The sequence below is a fragment of the Sprattus sprattus genome (assembly GCF_963457725.1).
Source record: "Sprattus sprattus genome assembly, chromosome: 12".
In the NCBI taxonomy this organism is placed as follows: Eukaryota; Metazoa; Chordata; class Actinopteri; order Clupeiformes; family Clupeidae; genus Sprattus; species Sprattus sprattus.
Window position 1 is genome coordinate 12,576,522 of NC_137910.1, and position 5,905 is coordinate 12,582,426.

Sequence of the window (5,905 nt, forward strand, 5' to 3'; positions counted from 1 at the left end):
TGTGAAATGAGTGAATTGGAATCACAGCCGTTTGTCAAATCCTTTCTCTGGCCCATGAAAAACTCCCGGGCATTTAATTAAAAGTATCACCGTGCTCGCACCACCATGTCTGTAAATTCAATTAAACAGTTAATCTCTGCTGCAAAAAAGGTTAAGCAGATTTATGTGGCTCCTGCCATTACTGCCCTGCTCTCCCAGGAGCCTGTGCAGTGCACTCACACATGATGGGTTTGTCTCTGGAGGCCATTTCCCCACTCTGCTGTAAGGTGTTTGCCAGAGCTGGCAATGTTAATATTAGCCTACTGTATCTGCTGCACGGCTAGCTGATGATTCAACAAAAGTCTGTACGATAAAAACATAATTAGGAAAATCCTTTGTCATCAAACCATCAAATCATATCATTGTCCTTTGGAGAAAATCTTTATGTATTTGTTCATTTGAGGGGAGCTTGCATGTGAGCAGTATATCTAATATCTAATATTGATATCTCAGCTCCTTGAATGCTAGCTTTCATATTTCGATCCCCTGCACATCTCTACAATATCTCAGACTTCAACCAATGGAATATTTAATTTGTATGGTGAGAAACACAGACGGGTATGCCAGTGTTATGCATTGCTGTAAACGCATTTGTAGCTAATGATGTCATCACGATAACACAAAGAGCCATGCTGTCACTGCAAACAAATTACATAGCCTACCACATACAATATGTGTGTAATGAGGTATTCACCATAGCTTAAAGTCAGTGAAAGGGGAAAGACGACAGGATAGGTTAAATAATTGAGCACCCAATGTGGCTGCTAATAGTCCTGGGTTGACAGAACACAACTTGGGGGCTAAAGCAGAGAGTACGAGCCACACGGATTGGAGGAAAGGTTAGATGGGCGGTTGCTTAGGGAAGCTGCTTATGTGGCATATCTGAAGGTTACCAAACTATGGGAGGCTTTGCTATATGCACGCACACACGCATGTGTGTGTGTGTGTGTGTGTATTCAGCGGTGGACAAAGTGAACATGTCATTCACCCTGGTTAGGGTGAATTACTTTCACAGAGAGACGTACGTGATTCAGACGTGTGCCCACACCATTGAGAAATTGACATTGGTCATTGAATAGGTCGTATTTATACACAGAGGCACAAACAGTACCAGTATTGATCAGGATCAATATACATGTATGCACCAAACACCTTACGTCATCCTTTTGTTTCACCAGCGCCTGGAGAAAAGGACTGCCTACGTCTTGAATAGAAATCTGCAGCCCATTCTCTCAATCTAATGTGCAGATTCTCTTAATCTAATGTGCAGATTCTCTCAATCTAATGTGCAGGTGCTGACTTAACATGCTGACTATACTGAGCCGTGCTTCTTGGGAATTCATTTAGCAAACCGCAAAATAAAACAAGTCAATTCACAACCACAAGATGCAAATGTTTATTTGTGTTTCGTCTGAGGTTTTTCACCCATGCATATAAAGCCTTTGCCTTCTTTATACATGTGTGAGTTAGTTTGTTTCTCCGTCTGTTGCGATGCCGATGCCTTAATTGACTTGTGTTTTGGCTGTCCCTGGGACACAGCGGTTATTAGGGTTTCATTTCTCGACGGAGCACTTAAGCCCGGGCTGCTTGGTCGGGGATCTGCATCGGATCCCGCCGAGCTCTAAACGCAATCAGCGATGGAAGCGACGCTCTCCCCCAGCATGGCTAAGCGCCGCACGAGCCACAATCACAACCCGCGCACCACAATCACAAGTTGTGATCAATTATCCCTGTTTCATAACACGTCCTCCTGGGCCCACATCACACAGCTGTGAACTTTATGGTGCTGGGAGCCACCCAGGGGGGGGGGGATAAAGACCAATTCTGTTGTTTGTTTCCAAGTGAGATGTTGTGTTACATTTTGTGCAAAATATACAGCAGGGTTTCTCCAGCAGTTGCAGTTTTAGAGTGTCCTGCATGGGGATTGTGAGGATATTTTGTTAGTAAGGCGGGGTTGAGGTATCACTGTATGTGTGTTTATGAGAGGATGTTTAAATAATTTATTTTTAAGAGTTGTTTGTGAGTGTATGTGAGTGTGTGTGTGTGTGTGTGTGTGTGTGTGTGTGTGTGTGTGTGTGTGTGTGTGTGTGTGTGTGCATGGAATGAAAGTAGAAGCAAGAAAAAGGACAGAGCCAGAGAGGAAACAGGGGCATATTTGTTACGTATGCCTCCCACCGTCTGTGTCATCCATGTAAATTGAGATGAATAGCATCAGCCGAAAGGAGCTGGCAATGTTTCAGTAACACTTAAAGGAAACCATTTGACAGGGGAAATACACCTGACTCCACAGTGCACGGAGCTCACCACGGAGCCTTGCCTTCATGTTCACCTCTCCCTGCTGGAGCGCGGGGGCTCTTAACGGGCTGCTGTCTCCCCCAATCCTTGTCATTAGAGCCCCCATAAATCACCGGGGTTTAATCACTTCCCCTGATGCGGATGCAGGAGGGAGGCATTCGCGTGACCAAGGGCAGTCCCCCATCAGTGCACTTCTGCATTAAAACGCCCTCATATCCCACTATCCTTCCCCTCCTCCAATGCAGTTGTTCTCTCACTCTGTCTTTCTCTCTCTCTCACACACACACACACACACACACACACACACACACAGACACACACACACACACACACACACACACACACACACACACACACACACATACACTCTCTCTCTCTCTCTTTCTTTCTCCTTCTTCCTCCTTCTCCTCTCCTCTCACTTTCTTGTCGTTCAGCTGTAAAGCAGCACCTGCTATTTTCTCAGTGTGGCTCCATAAACAAACATAAGGAGGCTTTTGCGAGCCTCTATGATGGAAGTTATCAGTTCTTTTATTGAACTCTCCCCCAGCACCATCTGTCAGCGGGAGCGGGAGGGGAACTCAGGCGCCCAATCAGACGGCTCCACCTGCCTTTAAACTGCACATCACTGGCCATGACCAACACATCAATCTCTCACAAATAGTCGTGTTATGAAACGTGCATTTTTTTTGCATTCAGTTTCAATAAGGATAACTGGATAATAATTCTCTTAGGAGAGAGGGTTTTTTTTTGGTAGGGTTTTACAAAATGAGATACTACTGTTATTGACCAGTTGTGCATGTCATCTGGAGGTTTATCGGGTGTTATGCTGTGACCGAAGGGGAAATCATCTCACAAACAAAATCATAAAGAGAGAGAAGAGAGAAAATAATAATATTTGTATGACAATGGAAAATCTATGGGTGTTCATGGTGATTCTCACACAATTTTGTATCATCTGCCGGTTGGAAAACAATAAACCTCTTATTGAGGGAAAAGGGAGGGATAGAGAAGAGTGAAAGGGAGAGCGAGAGAGAGAGAAAAAAGAATGGTAGGCCGTTTGTCAACAAGCTGACAGAAATGAATGTTTGCGGATGGTTGAGACTTCGAAATACAGTAATCCCCAGCAAACTGCTTGAATATGTGGTCTGCGGTAGCACCCAGTCACCAATATTCTGTCCAATACATTCAACTCAACAACACCCACCCTCATATCTGGGGGAATAACAGACCTCAGCATCACCCACCCTCATCTCTGGGGGAATAACAGACCTCAGCATCACCACCCTCATCTCTGGGGGAATAACAGACCTCAACAGCCCCAGGGGCTATCGGTGCACCTCTAAATAAAACAAGTATTCCAGGATGTGTATGGGGGGGGGGAATGGGTGAGGTGTGAGTGTAACCTCCCCAGAGCTGGGGTCATGGAGATCCATATCACCCTTTACTGGGGCGTAATGATGAGCCTGTGGGTTTCAGATCAGGCCATCCATCATCACAAGCCACAGCTGCCTGCAGGAGAGAGATTACAATCAAACAGGTAGAGATGAAACGGAGCGTCACAGACAGTAACGGCGAGTCTCTTCTATTACGCTGATGAGAAGATCGGCTTAGTGTTAACGACCATGGTAATGTGATTATTACAGATGATGGAAATGAAAAGGGGAGACGCAGGACAGGTAGCAGCGATGGAGACAGAGCATGCTGTGCACAGACTGGAGAGGCCATGCATATGCCCGGATATGCAGGAGAGAAGGAAACAGGGTCTGGATAAAACACTTCATCACCTTACCTCTCAGAGAAATGGCCAAAGGTGTCTGCCTGGTAGTGGAATGTGGGTACTGTAAATATAAACTGAGAGCATGGGGGCTGACGTATCGCACAGTTGAATATTTTCAGTGTGTTTGACCATGAGGAATCACCATAAGCATAAAACATGTGCTATTCGACGCATTCTGTGCATGCGTGAGCTGGGAGAAAGGAGAGCCCTTGATGATAAATCAGTGCCATTCATCATCCTTGACTGGTAGGAAGAAGTAAGGCCATGAATTGTATGATTCTACAGAGCTCAATGTAACAAGGCCACTCTGATACCAGTCAAGTACTGCATCTTCGTCTATGTCACCAGGAAAATAGGAGAAGAGGAAAGAAGAGAAACGTCCTCACATCTGAACAAAGTCCCTAGAAATTATTTAAAAAAACTGGGCACAGTACATTCTTTGTCTTACCATGCTTATTTCACTATGATTTTTAAAACTGAGACGTTAACATTTATTTTGATTAAATGTTTGTCATTCGCAGGGTGTTTATTTTTTAACAGAAACAACATTGTGAAGTCTCTGGAATTTCCAACCCAGGCCATGCTATCTACAGATGTAAGAGCTACAAAGGCATACATCTTCAACATAAAATGTGGATTAGGAGAAACTAGTGGGCAGGTGCAGGTGAATGGCCTGCTGTGACCATAAAAGGGCTTCCTGATGTACAGGGTTCCCCCTTCCATCATCCATGGACTTTTGATATCACCATAATTCAGGGCCACATAACACTTTTGTTTCCATCACTACACTTACCCTGAGAGTCTCTATTCATATTGGTAAAGATGTGACTACAGTATCAGTATGCGGACCCCTGGGTCATTCTAAATGTGCCATGAACCAGCCATTGGCCCAATTCGAAAGTTATAATACGGCTGACTGAAGCTTTGCTGCTAATTCTAATTCAGTATAAACTCAGATGCAGCGGAAGACTTATTGATATAACGTTTCAAGTCATGTTAATTTAAAATAATATTGACCCCCTCTCTTTCGCTAATAAATCTGCACAGCGTCTCACATTGACGAGAGTAATATGAGCCTTGTATCATTGATATAGGCATTTACACAATGGTCAATACTCAAATTAAACTCACCCGCAATTAACTAGTAGCAAAATCGATTTGGAACAAACATACTACTCTATGTCCAGTAAACGCAACAGTTTTTTGGTTATGTTAACATTGCAAAAAAAAAATTTGATACTTAATACTTCCCGACTACCCAAAACTGATGCATGCTGCTCATTATGAACATGGACTCTGTGTAGTAAACTTGTTTATTCCCGTGGACGGAGGACGGTGGGAGTGTCTTGCACACGGGGGTGTGTTGATAATGAGGACGTTTATAGTGAGATTGACAGGTCAACAATCCGTCACGCCCCTAGCAAGCTGTTTACCTTGGGGAAACTGTATCCGATTGGTTTGGATTGGATCACATTGCAGCGATTCGAATCGCACCGAATCTTTCAGTAATCCAATGTATTGTCCCTGAATAGTATTGTAGCCCATGTATCTAGATACATAACGGGACATTTTATAAGGGTGAGATGCACACCCCTAGTCTACCAATCACCAACTTAAACCACAGGCTCCTGACCCTTCATCATAACAAGACCTTGTGTGTTTGCACACATACACAACCTAAAAGGGCTGAAATGCTCTGTAAAAATGCCCTGATGGATTATCCCAGTAAGCAACCGAATAACCCAATACTGTCTAAACATTAACATGGATAGTAAAACCAGTCACCCCCAAGCA